We start from the raw sequence: 15,452 nt of genomic DNA, 5'->3' as shown, positions 1-15,452 counted from the left end.
AAACTCTTACATATTATCTGATATGTGCTAACTATATAGCTTTCTTATTGTGCTATGTCAACAACTGTCTCATTTTTGTCAATTCGTTTTTCTCTGAATGAATTCTTGGAGAAACATCTGATAACTGATACTTAATAACAGCTGATAAGAAACATCTGATAAGCTGATACTTAAATGAAGCAAGTGAGAAGTCCACAGAGTCTCTGGTGCAAACTCTGACCGATACCGTTTCCTTTGGGAGCTTCCTATTTAGACTTCAAAGTACACAAAGTACCGGCGTATCACAGCTGTCTGAACTTTGAAAGGCTAAATCACCTGAAAGTGCAATACAAAAGATACGTGTAAAACAATCCACTATTCTCATTTAAGATCACAAAAAGGAGCCTGAAGGAGTTTTCTGTCGTACTCATGAATATTTGAGGAGCTCCTGGGCCTTATTCCGAGGTGGAGAGAGAAAATAAGATGCTTTATGCTCCATCGGTTTCGCTTTACGTGTTCGGCTCCGATTACTCGCTCATCCCAGTGAGAGCAGCAAACACTTGTAAGAAACTCTATCGCTCCGACAACAGGCCTGATAAACCAATACACTTCTGTTACAGCTTCTGACACCCTCAGCTACGCTTGTGGCATCAGATGTCTTGTTCAAGAGTTTGTATGATTGAGCCGCTAAAAGCCTTGTGTTAGGTTCAAGCAGACTATCTAGCTGGTTTAACTGCAGGTAATGAGCAGAGTGCATTGTAGAGCCTGTGATTCGTGGGTCTATCGTGCCCACCTCAGCACTCTCAGACACCTCCACATCTCAAATGATGCAGATTTTAATGCTTCATTTAAATAGCTTTCTTACTTATGCAAACAATTAATGCTGCCTTAAAGTGCATATTGCAGGTTTAACATTTTTTTCGAGATGAATATATAACCTTGTACAAAAATACCATATAAAAAGGTACTGCAGGGTTTAAAAATGTTTTGCGAGACATAAGGGCATTAATTTAGTAGATAAAGTGACGGTCTCTGTAAAAACCGCTTTTTTTTCAGCGTCGCGTCATTTTACGTCACTACAGGGAGATGTTCGCAGAGCTCTGTGTTGATTCAGTGCAGAATATATTGGTATTTAGCAACAGCGGCCGTGAATCAGTGTGTTTTCGGTAGTTTTTGTATTCTATTTATCATCGTAATGGTAAATTATTGTGTTTGTGGAGGTTGCACAAACTTCAGCCTGTCAGGACATCGAGTACAGAGGTTTATTAAACAAGAAAAACTACGCTGCTATCTTCTGTGCCGGGGTTTGTTTTGTGCAGGTGAAGAGACGGGACTTCACTTCTGCATCTGCGTCGAAAAACGCGTTCATTTTAGACTGGAGGATTATCATCCTGGCGATATGATGGAGTTCAACATTGTAATACTTCTGTAAATGATTATATTAAATGAATAAACTTACACACGCTATGCTTCTTCACCGTTTTTACTTGAATCAATTTCAACACTGATGAATACAAATTATGTACACATGCATACAGTCTCACACTCACACAAAACAGTTTTGAATGATGTGCTGGTAATGTAAATACTCCAATTTCATGCATGCCATGTATGTAAACTTATATATACATTCAAGTTCACACAACTACATAATCACGGCGTCATACATCCTCACACTATCAGTGAATGGGCACGGAATAAACTCATAACACAGAATTAATGAATAAAGGATAACATGAAACACATACAGTAACACTATATGTTTGGCCGCCGGCGGGAGACATGATCACGGATCCGTCAGAGATGCAGCTCGATGAAGATTTACGGTGCACATTTTAAGTTTTGTGTTTGATTATTACATTTGCTAACTACCAAATCAGTCGTGATGAGAAACGGCTATATCACGTAACGTTAGTGTGGACGGATATTAACGCGTGTGACATACGCTTGATCAAAGTTTATTCGTTTCTGTTATTAGTAATCAGTTAGGCCTACTCCTAGATGACCAATTTTGCTATTGCCTGATTCATGATAATAATCTGTACAATATTGTGATCTGAGCACATGTCGTTAACGTTATATCTATAAGCTAACACCGGTCTCTGCCCTGTTCTCCACTGCTTCTCCTCACACAACAGCTCAATTTGTCTCTTTTGACCGTTATTCTGTCTAATTCTGGCCTGTCCCTGCTCTCTTGACCACATAGCAGGCTAATTGTATGGCTGTGATTAGTTATACGAGTATAAATAATTTCCTCAGCATCCGAACTGTCAGTGCGATCCATTGTTTTCCTATAGTTTATATTGATCGCGTTCCCTTCAGTGACGTCACGTCCGATTAGGCATTTTTCAGATGCGGAAGTAAAATTTTCTCACAAAAAACGACTCCAGAAGCCTATGTAGCGTATTTATGCGTGTTTTTTCAAGAAAATCCATTTCATACATTATTTTTCTACACATTGAATCACTAAAGCTCTAACCTGCAATATGCCCTTTAATGTCATGTTGGAATAGTCATATTTGATGAACACCACCGCAGTGTTGAAACTACCAATGGGATTTTTACAAACTTTCAGAGTTGGGACGTTTAGGACAATTAATGATTTTTTTTTATTATATTATAATAGATGTTCAGCATTTTATATGTTTTACCAGTTGCTAATTCCTTTTAGAGGCATAAATGATAACAGATAGCTGTCTCTTCAGCCGTCTCTAGCCTGAACTACCTTAAAAATGAAACTTTAACAGTCATCTGTCAAGCTATGACAATGATTAGGCATCTCTGGAGATGTGTGTCAGTCTACTACAGATGTTGAACATTTGATGCCATAATTCAGAGGAAACTGAAATTGAACACATGCAAAGATTTTGGAAATCCTTAGAGAAAGTGTGCAATGCCTTTTGTACCCTGGAAATGAACCACTCTGAAGGCAATGTAATCACAATTCATAGGCTGCATCCATCATCACATACTTCCTTACTATATAGTAGGTGAAAAACAGTGTGTGACAAAACAAGTATGTCCGAAATCACAGTACTCATAAAAGAGTAGGTAAAAATGACCTACAACTGAACGTCCGACGACACTTTACTATCCCATGAGGCCACGGGAGAGAATATGTAAATGGCAGTGAAGTGATGTAAATGATGCTGGTAGGTCACATGATAATGACAACATGGCGAATGTAGTACGTCCGGATTACATTCGTACTACACTTACTCATATTTAGGGTTGTAACTGTATGAGATTTCCACGGTATGATAACCGTCTGAGTAAATATCACGGTATCACGGTATAAAATGGTATTAAACAATCAATTTTTATTTATATCATCAATTAAAATGACCAATAAATGAATTAAAATGTTTGTTTTCTCTATTCAGATTTCAATAATCAAAAACAATAAAATGCATTTAATAAATTATTATGGATTAGAAATTGAACAACTTTTATTAATAATTAAAATTCAGAAATTCTGCTTTGACTTAATTCTTCTGGCTTTTATTTTTTTAATACAAATATTATCAAAAATGATGGAAATGAAATTAACTTTTTTATAATTATTTTGAGAAGTACATTCTATTTAACAATCATAATAAATTTGTCAATTTCTTCGAGTTAAAAACCGGTCTTTTATTTTGACGGGATGTAGTGAAGAGCTTTGAGTTTCAGTGTATTTGACAATGGTTTTTCTCAAATAAAATGATGAAATGCTCATTAAGCGCTATCTCAGAGCAACCGTGGATATGTTTGTGTTCTGTTCATGTCCTCTGATAACGAGACGGCAAACACTTAAAAAACAATAAGAGCGCCGCGCATACTTAAGTATGTAGTACACGAAACAGCGCAGCTCATTCACACAGGCAGACACGTTAAACAGACAGATATATTTATACAGCAGTCTGTTTGCGTTTAATATTCACAGACCCCGCCTAGACCATGTCGCGATTTGATTTATTGTACAGCTCTGCTTTCGTTTTATTCATCAGTCCAACAAATCGCGCGTTTTTACCTGACATCGCTGCGTTATACTGTACATTCAATTTTCATGACTGGATTCCGGCATTCACGTAGCCTGGATGCCAGCCGAACTTAGCCCCGCCCACAACATTTTGAGGTCGGGGAGTTCGGTCTGGACTGGACTCGATCCGTAGAGGAGTAATTATGCCCGAACAGAAACTGTTCGGACCAATCACATTGTCAGGGCGATGATTGACAGATTATCACCAGAAACGTAATCAGCCACGTCATCAAAGAGCGCTTGGGGAGTTTGATTGACAAGCGATCTAACCAATCAGAACGCCGCATCCGCCATTTTGTCCGACAAAGCAGTCAGGAGTTAGAAAATTAACCTCGGTGAAAAATTGTGCATATTGACGTCTTTCCGCGTTTGAAACAACATTCATTCTCATGTTCATTCATGTTTATTTGATGCTATAAATGGACTAGTAGGAAGAGATGATCGGTTTACGAGCCTCTTGAGCTGAGGCGCTACAGCAATCTGTCACGGTCATGGTCACAACCCATTAAAGAGCCACAAAACGGTTTTTATTGTTTTAATTTTTTTAATAACTACACAGTTTGAAAGCTGGGACTTTGTTTAATATCATAAGTAACCTGCTCTGTCTCGTCTGTCGATGTGTTGTCAGTTTCCTCTTTGCTCCGCGATGTATTTTCCACTCTGTGTGGCGTGAGAGCGCCACGGCTTGTCGGACAAAGCAACAGTAACTAAGGGGGGCGGGTCTTTGTGAAAGGTCAATTAGTTTACAACAATGATGGCTGTTGAAGAACTGAGATGTGTAGATTCCGCCATCGCGTCCGTTATAGAAGATATCGACAGCGCATTCATTTTAAAAAAGGAACAGAGGACCGCGATCAAGGCATTTGTCGATGGGAAAGATGTCTTTGCCGTCCTTCCTACGGGATTCGGCAAAAGTTTGATTTATCAGCTGGCCCCGATGGTCGCTAAGAAGAGTTCTGTTGACAACTATGCGTCGTTCAACATACGTCACTTACTCTGTAGCTCTGATTGGTTGTAGGTCTATCCAATTGAGGTCTTTCCTGGATCGGTTGAAATACGCCCCCATAATCAAAGCCCAATGGAGCAGTATCAGACTCATATTCGAACTAGAATTGAGTATGACCACGTCAGGCTAGCATTCACGCATATCATACGACCTAAGTTATAAACGGAACATACCTGCATCTACACGGATGGTGTTCTCGAATATAGGTCAACATGTTTGATGTGTTTCCTCCTTTTGCAGGTATAGGCCTACTTTGCGCCCGCATTGTTTTTGGATATCTACACTCGAGGACAGCCCCGCGTTTGTTTTTCTATATCTAAAGTATTCCCATACTGCAAATTGTAACTTATTTTTCAACGGGGCACAGAGAATAGAGATAGCAACTTCTGTCTCTGACATTGTCTGCTGTATGTGTGGGTGTGGAGCAAGTTTAGTGAAGTGGAAAGTTGTTGTCTATGCGCTAGTGAAATTCTGCGTTTTGATTTCATTTATTTATTTATTTATTTATTACCATACCGTAAGTAAGCAAATGTACACGATATGATAATCGTACGTGTTCATACCGTGATATATCGTCATACCGCTATATCGTTACAACCCTACTCATATTATATGGAACATACTTTTTTAGTGGTCATTAAGTACTAATTTAAAATAAGTAGCCATAACTACTCGAGATTTTGCGATTTCAAACATATATTGCCATATTCTTTTAAAGCACAAGAAGTGAGTCAAAAGAGCCATTTAGCATGAATCTGAGCTTTCAGTCCCAGTCAAGTCACCATTCATCTGTCATCAAATGATTTTCCCTCCCAAAAGGTCGATCTTGACTAAGATTTAAAGAACATGCATGCACACACACACAGTCACAGACACAGTCATGCAGACTGCCTTGGAAGTCTCAAAATCAGAATCACATTTGCAAATAAAATAGTAAGCTACTTACCATGGCACAATCCGTGCTTGGTAACTTGCCACAGAATATAAATAACCTCACATATTCTGAATCCAGAATGAAGCAACTGAAGCAACAAATGGCTCGTACAAGCCAGTTATTTTTATTTAATCACAAACATACCACGCCACCATATTCCAATTCATAAACAAATTATTCTTATGACCGGTTCTTTTTAGCTGATCAAAGACATAACATTATAGTAGCAGTCTTCATGAAGAAATGAACCATATGACCTGGATCTTTTAATGAGTCACAAAAAAAAAAAAAAAGACTCAAGACCGTTTTGACTCAGTCTGATGAGCCATTGAATGAACTTCATCAGAACTGAGTCAACATGTGACAAAAACTGTTCTGTCCTTTTTGTCTGTAAAAATGAAAGGGTTAGTTTACCCAAAAATGAAAATTCAGTCATTAATTAGTCACCCTCATGTCGTTCCACACCCGTAAGACTTTCAATTATCTTCGGAACACAAATTAAGATATTTTTGATGAAATCCAAAAACTCCCTGACTCCTCCATAGAAAGCAATTTAATAACCACATTCAAGGTCCAGAAAAGTAGTAAAGACATTGTTAAAATAGTCCACGTGGCTACAGTGGTTCAGCCTTAATTTCATGAAGTGACGAGAATATTTTTTGAGTTAAAAAACAAAACAAAAATAACAACTTTATTTCAACAAATTCATCTCTTCCTTGTCAGTCTCCTACATTGTAGACTCAGTGCATCACTTATAGGTTCTACATCAGAACACTGGAGAATTATTGGCCGGCTTCTGCGTCAGAATCACACGTGAACAGCGTTGGCCAATAATGAGCCAGCGTTCAGACGTGAACATGGAAGCACTGAACATAAACTGCGTAGAAGACTGACAGGGAAGAGACAAATTTGTTGAATAAAATAGTTATTTTTGTTTTGTTTTACATGCAAAAAATATTCTTGTCGCTTCATAAAATCAGGGTTGAACCACTGTAGTCACATGGACTATTTTAACAATGTCTTTTCTACCTTTCTGGGCCTTGAATGTGGTAATTAAATTGCTGTCTATGGAGGAGTCAGAGAACTCTCGGATTTCATCAAAAATATCTTAATTCATTCTTAATTTGAACGAAGGTCTTACGGGTTTGGAACGACATGAGGGTGAGTAATTAATGACAGAATTTTCATTTTTGGGTGAACTAACCCTTTAATACTGTCGTCAAAAACAAGTATCATTATGAATCAGTTTGAGATAATAATTAATAATGATATCCTAAATAATTCTTCCAATTGAGCCTTCATAAATATGTATTATAAAATAATCAGAATAAAATATTCTTTTACACTTATTGTTATTATTTTATTAGTATTTGGTAGTCAGCCATGAAAACTTTCTTCAAGTATTCTGCCCAACTTTGCATGGGCACAATGCAGAACTTTATATCTGGGGCTAAATTAATAGACTTGCTGGTTTTTAAAGGACGGAGAAAATGTTTTCCACATGTTTAGTTGTTGACTCACACAATATTTTGGCAAACATTCATGTGTCACCTGGTAGAAGCTTGCCAAATTGGGCAGATGGCAACATAGACCAGTTGTGTGACATGCCCACATCCTCAAAAAACAGTGATATTTGCTTACATTGTTTAAATTTAAAGACATTTTTGTTTACTTTTGTTTTTCTTTTATTTAAATTCATTTCCAGTGTAAAATTTCCTGTCCCGAAGCAAAATAAGCTGAGATGCACTCTACTAACCGCCAGAAAATGTCCACAACAACTTCAAATTCAAATTAAGTTAAAGCTTGTGTAACTCATTATATAGATATACCAAATGTGTTGTTTCTGTATAATATGTTCAGGTCATTTGAGTAGCTCAACTGATAGAACATGGTAAGTTCCAAATGCAAACATGTTGTTTTCAACTCATCTCAAAGCAAAGATATTAATGGGTAACATTTGCCAAACAATAAAAAACTTCTGTTTCTGGAATCAATAAGACCGAAGACCAGAAAACAGATGTGATTCAAAATGAGGTAAACCTTTAATTTAGTGAACTCACAGCATGCAACTTCTTTTCTCAGTAAAGTGCGTTCTGAAACAGACAGCTATCTTTTGTGTTATAATCTGACACCAGAACTTAGTTATAATGCTTCTCTGATTATTTTGCCCCTCTTGAACACTACAATTAATTCTGGCCTCATCTCTGAGAGTTAAACAAGAAAACGAGTGTTTCATCAAGGACTGTGGTAATTAAAGCCTCATCCCTAGCAATTAGCCCTTGTATCACGCAGAGGAAGAAGTTCCTCAGAAACGCTCATCATTATTAAGGCCAATGCATGTCAAACATGAATAAAGCTTAACTGAGCTCTTCTATCATGTTCCTTGTCAGCCAATGCTTAAATACTGTATCTATAGAATGTGTCTTTGTTCTTAAATATATAATGGCTAATTGGCTGGCAATAGAGTCCAAAAGCCTGTCCGTTTTTCAGTTGCCTTGATTCTGGAGGTATTTTTCCCATAAGGATTTTTTAAAGTCTTGGTTAAGGAGTTAGAAACCATCCAGTTATGAGGTGATTCACAACATTACAAACTTTGATTTGAAGCAAAAATATTTGAAAATTAATCAAAAAGACAAAGCTACAAGACTGGGTAATTAACAGCTTTAATGAGGGAAAGAACTACAGTCCCATGAAGAATTGCAAATTACGTAAGCTAATAAAAATTAAACGTAAAATGTTGATTTTATCTATAGAAGTAATGTCTTTTATATCTTGAGAGCAACTTATATTCTCATTCTCAGGTGCTAAAGAGTTCTTTTCCTGTAATTTGCTTATCGCGATATTGTGATTGGTATAGAGATTTCTTTGCAGAATCTTGGGTAATGTAGTTTTTTTTTTTTTTTTTTTTTTTTTTTTACCATGAATTCAGCTGTTAAACATGATTTTATAAGTAAACTTTTAAATTATGTGGACTGATGTCTTCAGCAAAAGCATATAACTACAGAAGAGGATTAGGGCCAAGCAATAATAAAAAAATAAAACCATCTTGAGATTTGTTAAATTTCGAGAAAAAACTCGTTAAATTTCAAGAAAAAAGTCGAGATAAAATGTTGAGTATAAACTCGTTAAATTACGAGAAAAAAATCGTTAAATTTCGAGAAAAAAGTCTAAATAAAATGTTGAGAATAAACTCGTTAAATTATGAGAAAAAACTTGATAAATTTCAAGAAAAAAGTCGAGATAAAATGTTGAGAATAAACTCGTTAAATTACGAGAAAAAACTCGTTAAATTTCAAGAAAAAGTCGAGATAAAATGTTGAGAATAAATTTGTTAAATTATGAGAAAAAACTTGTTAAATTTCGAGAAAAAAGTCGAAATAAAATGTTGAGAATAAACTCGTTAAATTACGAGAAAAAACTCGTTAAATTTCGAGAAAAAAGTCGAAATAAAATGTTAAGAATAAACTCGTTAAATTACGAGAAAAAACTCGTTAAATTTCAAGAAAAAAGTCGAGATAAAATGTTGAGAATAAACTCGTTAAATTACGAGAAAAAACTCGTTAAATTTCAAGAAAAAAGTCGAGATAAAATGTTGAGAATAAACTCGTTAAATTACGAGAAAAAAAACGTTAAATTTCGAGAAAAAAGTCGAGATAAAATGTTGAGAATAAACTTGTTAAATTACGAGAAAAAAATCGTTAAATTTCAAGAAAAAAGTCAAGATAAAATGTTGAGAATAAACTCGTTAAATTACGAGAAAAAAAACGTTAAATTTCGAGAAAAAAGTCGAGATAAAATGTTGAGAATAAACTTGTTTAATTACGAGAAAAAAACTCGTTAAATTTCAAGAAAAAAGTCGAGATAAAATGTTGAGAATAAACTCATTAAATTACGAGAAAAAACTTGTTAAATTTCGAGAAAAAAGTCGAGATAAAATGTTGAGAATAAACTCATTAAATTATGAGAATAAAGTCATTAAATTACGAGAAAAAAAGTTGTTAAATTATGAGAACAAATTCGTAATTTAAGGAATTTGTTCTTGTAATTTAACGACTTTTTTCTCATAATTTAATGACTTTATTCTCAACATTTTATCTTGACTTTTTTCTCGAAATTTAACTAAATTTTTCTCATATTTTAACGAATTTGTTCTCATAATTTAACGACTTTTTTCTCGTAATTTAATGACTTTATTCTCAACATTTTATCTCGACTTTTTTCTCAAAATTTAACGAGTTTTTTCTCTAAATTTAACAACTTTAATCTCGAGATGGTTTTATTTTTTTATTATTGCTTGGCCCTAATCCTCTTCCGTATATAACCTCATAGCTCACAGTAGGTCTGTTTTTAAAAGTTTTCAATTTATCGTTACAAATCGGTTTCCCTATAGAGAAAATGAATGGGATGTTTACTTCAGGAACACAACTGTGCACTCTTTTGCATAGCCTAGATATAAAACAATGCTACAAATGTTTAATCTAACCTTTTCATAGCTTCATTTATATAATGTGGTATGTATTTTAAAAGACATTTATTCACGATTAAGGATAAATCCATACAGGGATTTTAATTCATTTCTAATGAATTATGCTATTCCAAATTCAGATCTCGACCTTCTGATCATGACTGCTCCAGGCTCCTTTATCCTTTGACCCTCCTTACTTCCCACTAATTTGACTTATGACTTTGGCTAAAAGCAGTTGACCTCGATGGCATTTTCTTTTGGTTGGTGGCTAGCAGCAGTTAAGCTGGTTTTGAAAACAAAATTCCTAAATATGCCACTGACCACAGGCTTTAGCACTGAAGTCTACTTCTCTGTGCCCCAAAACCTTGACCTCTTAACTGTAATGTCACATTATGTGCATGAATTAACCACAAAAGGCACAGTTATTCACACACAGAACAGCAACATGTACGGTGCCTGGGGTTATTAAACCCATCTGGGCACAAGCTCTCTCAAAGTTCACTCTGAACCATTTATAATCAAAATATATCTGCAATGAGCATGTAATAAAGTAAAAAAGACAGATGAATGTATCAGTCCTTTGGTGACCCTAATGAGAATCACTTTTTACAGTGTTTAACTTTAAGCTTTAATGTATATGTTTTATAAATGTAATTATCTTGCTTTCAATATAATAATACATGCAGAGGAAATGAATCCATTCACCCTAAAGGGCCAGCTGACTGTTCATTATAGTGCTTATTATGTGGCTACAAATAAATGGACATAATATTTATAATATGTTATATTGATATTATATTATGTGAAAAGAAAGTAACCACAGAGTGATACAAAAGACATGAAACTAACACCATAGAAAATCAGTTGCTAGGGGCAACAGACAGTTTAGCGTCCATTATATAAAATATTTGTCCACAGAATGTTGAGTCAGGGAAGTATTGCCGTTTCAACCACTTTTTTCTAATAAATAAATTACAAAGTAACTTAAAAGTTGACATATAGTGGCCAAAAGTGATGTTCGTAGGGCATATTTGTTTTTAATGACCCTACAAGTTTGATCAAACCATCAAAATATGAGGAAAATATTTAATATTTTTTAATATTTTAAACATGAGGGAAGACTATAGGGTTAAGGTATTTATCTGATAAAATTATTTGTCAGAAAAGGGCAAACTACAGCTACAGGTTTTATGAGAAAAAATGCTCACAGGAAAAAGCATACATTATCTACAACATTATCAGCTCTTAAAGGGGTCCTTGATTATGATTTCACTTTTTAACTTTAGTTAGTGTGTGATGTTGCTGTTTGAGCATAAACAACATCTGCAAAGTTACGAAGCTCAAAGTTCAATGCAAAGGGAGATATTTTCTACAACAAATGGCTGGTAGGGACTACAATGATCTTCTTCCTGGGTTAGTGACATCACTAACCCTAAAATTTACATAAACCCCGCCCCCGAGAACATGCAACAAAGGGGGTGAGGCCATGTTGGGCTGCTTTAGAGAAGAGGAAGAGTTGTTGCTAGTAGATGAGCTGAATCAACTTCACAGCAACTACATAAATTTATCCACTAACCGTATAGAAACATCCAGTTTCATTCTAAAAGTTGTAACTTCTTCCTGAGTCTCTCCATCAGTGTCCGACTCTGGTTTGAACAATGTAAGGCTGAACACCGTTACTGACAATCCTCATTTTGGCTGCGTGAGATTGTCCAGCTTTGTTGTTGAGCAACCGAAGCATGAGTTGTTTAAGCTCCACCCTTTTTGGAAAGCGGCGGGAGCAGCAGCTCATTTGCATTTAAAGGGACACACACAAAAATGGCGTGTTTTTGCTCACACCCAAATAGGGCCAAATTTGATAAGCTATAATAAATGATCTGTGGGGTATTTTGAGCTGAAACTTCACAGACACATTCTGGGGCCACCAGAAACTTATATTACATCTTGTGAAAAGGGGCATAATAGGTCCCCTTTAATATTTTATTGGTTTAATATTTTGCATGTGTTCATAATTTCAGCCTAGCCAAAAATGATAACCGCACTTTTTGCATGCTTCGTTGCGTTATCACAAACAAAACAACCATGCGCAATGTGCTTACAAATTTTTAGAAGCATTTAAATAAAAGGTGAAGATGTCAATTTTCCTAGGTTGGACATAATTTTTGGCCACTTCTGTATCTGTATATAAGGCCTTAAGAACACATTAAAATGTTAATTCAGAATATGAATAGAATGATGAGAACCTGCGCTGCCATTATGAGCTTGTTGTGCAGATTCATTATCACAGTTGTTGGTTTGTAAAAAGCAACATTCTTTGTTTTGACAGACATCTCTGGAGACCGTCCCAGTGCTCTCTCCTCCGTGTATCTCTCTCGATTCTCCCAAATCCCTGCTGATGACACAGATTGCCCTTCACAGTGTTTCTGGAGGAGGTAATGAAATCTATAATGGAACAGCAGGGCTGTGGAGCATTTTGGATGCCTGATATGTGTGTCCCTGCAGCTGCTAGACCTGCAATTACTGAATCAGAACTACACCAAACTGGAGTTTGTTAAACACAGATTAAGGGCTGAATTGTCCGTGCCATGTTCCAGTTTTACAGGAAGAGACGCACACTGCCACTAAATACATTTCCAATTTAATGAAAACTTTTCTGAGCTTCTTCTTCTTTCGCTGCTTCTGGTGGCCTTTCTGACTCAGTCCAATCATTTATTTTTTCATTTGGATGCTATTAGTGATTAAATGATGGACGCAGCAATTTCTTCTCATCAGACCCTGTGTGTTCATGATTGTAATCAAGCCCAGATCCTTCCTGTCTTCCACTTAATAAAACAGTGTAAAAATGGAGAAACAGTACTTTTATAGTTTCATTAATATCTAATCAAGGTGCAACATCTTCATGTCAGACATTTGAGATAGAAGACCTAAAAAAACTCAAATATAAATGTACAGTAAGGCCCAAAAAGTATTCTGATGCTTAAATCACTCCTACAAATATATGAATGTCATTGCATTGGAAACAAAATATCATTATTTGTTTTCATGTTTTGAACAATGTGCTTGTTCTCAATTTTGTGAAGTTTTGACTTCTTTTCTCAGAGACAAAATTAGACAAAAATGTCACAAATAGGGGATCTTGTTTAATGATATTAGAAGCTTTTAAAAGCTTTCTCCTACATGTTTACTTAAAATTATACGTAGGCTACATATAAAAATGAAGGAAAAAAAAGACTTGAGACATTTTTTTCTGTCGCGCTGGCAGAACTATTTGGAGAAGCTATGGTTAGCTACCTTATTCATTTTTGTAAAGGGTTAACGTTAGTTCACCCAAAAATGAAAATAATGTCTTTTATTACTCACCCTCATGTCGTTCTACACCCATAAGACCTTCTTCGGAGCACAAATTAAGATATTTTGATTAATATTTTTGGCTCAGTGAGGTCTGCATTTACAGCACTTCCTATCTCAAGATTCATAAAAGGTAAAAACATATTTAAAACAGTTCATGCGAATACATTGGTTCTACCTTAATATTATAAAGCGAGGAGAATGTGCGCCAAAAAAAAAAAAAAAAAAACTAGCCTACTTTTCAACAATATAGTGATGGGTCGATTTCAAAACACTGCTTCGGAGCTTTACGAATCGAATCAGTGACTCGGATCTCCTATCAAACGGCTAAACTGCTTAAATCACGTGACTTTGGCGCTCCGAGTCACTGATTCGATTGATTGATTAACATTGTTAAAAAAAAAGGCCTTATTTTGTTTTGTTTTTTGGCGCACAAAAAGTATTCTCGTCGCTTTATAATATTAAGGTAGAACCACTGAACTCGCATGAACTGTTTTAAATATGTTTTTAGTACCTTTATGGATCTTGAGAGAGGAAATGCCATTGCTGTGAATGCAGGCCTCACTCGGATTTCAACAAAAATATCTTAATTTGTGTTCCGAAGATGAATGAAGGTGTGGAACGACATGAGGGTAAGTAATAAATGACATTATTTTCATTTTTGGGTGAACTAACCCTTTTACCTGCACATAACCAACAATAATTGTATCATCAGTGGTTGTCATGGTTATACAAAAATACTAAAGATCAGCTTACTTCACAGAAGAAAGTTGAGTATTTTCATCAAAGAATCGTTCATAATTCCTTTGACTCATATTCTGCTTCTACGTACTGTAGAGCTGTTTTACTATTTACAGTAACATGAAACTGCCGATACAAATATGTATCACCCATGTGCGATTGAAACCAATGTCCACTAGAGAGCAGAAGAGTAAAAGACTTGGACCGTAGAAATAGAAGTGGACGGTTTTTACACGCTGATAACTTCACTTGGCGAGGTAAACAGCATATTTAATTACCTTAACCCTGTAAAGGTCATAAAGGGATAATTGAATTAAAACATTAAGTATTCCAATTTGAATCAGATTATTCCGTGCAGGCTGTAGGCTACACCTGACAGACTGTCTGGATTTCCTCAGTCTGAAATCAGATTATTCAAATATGGTTTTATTTTGAGGAAGTCAATAGAAAAACGTTTGTTTACAGTGCAATAACATTAAGAGATGAATATTTTAGTTCAGTCTGTATGAACATGACACTCAACTATGAGGTTGGTGTTTATTCAAATGTTGAATTTGATATGAACTGAATCTTTAGGATTTATTTTGGATTTACACTGTTTTCATTCTTGTGAGGTTTTGTACAAAGCAAGGTTATTAGTTAACTAAAACTAAAACATGCATAAAAAATGCTGTTACTTGAAATAATACAAACTAAATGATGTGATACTAAAATAACACTGCACAAATGTGTTTCAAGATATTGGTTTAATTTCAGCAGAGTTGTTTTAATATCTTTATCCCACAGAATCAAGGCCAAGATAAAAAAAAAAAAAAAAAATCCTTCTTCAGACTGGCACATTTGCCTGGTATTTGCCCTTTGCTTTCACCCTCAAGCAGAAACGGATTTGGGATCAGGTCTTAGTTATGAAGGTAAATCATTTAGAGAAATTCATATAATAACATGACATGATAAAATT

At 35.4% G+C, this 15,452-nt stretch overlaps 1 long non-coding RNA gene across 1 annotated transcript; it reads left to right on the top strand.

Annotated features, from left to right (window-relative positions):
* Positions 1–14,476: 14,476 nt before the first annotated feature.
* LOC125258109 lies at positions 14,477–15,405 on the top strand. The gene is made up of 2 exons (XR_007182535.1): positions 14,477–14,751; positions 15,281–15,405. It is a non-coding gene; the product is annotated as an uncharacterized LOC125258109 (long non-coding RNA).
* Positions 15,406–15,452: the final 47 nt, after the last annotated feature.

The sequence above is a fragment of the Megalobrama amblycephala genome, linkage group LG22 (genome assembly GCF_018812025.1).
Source record: "Megalobrama amblycephala isolate DHTTF-2021 linkage group LG22, ASM1881202v1, whole genome shotgun sequence".
In the NCBI taxonomy this organism is placed as follows: Eukaryota; Metazoa; Chordata; class Actinopteri; order Cypriniformes; family Xenocyprididae; genus Megalobrama; species Megalobrama amblycephala.
This window is presented reverse-complemented; position numbering and strand designations above follow the sequence as displayed.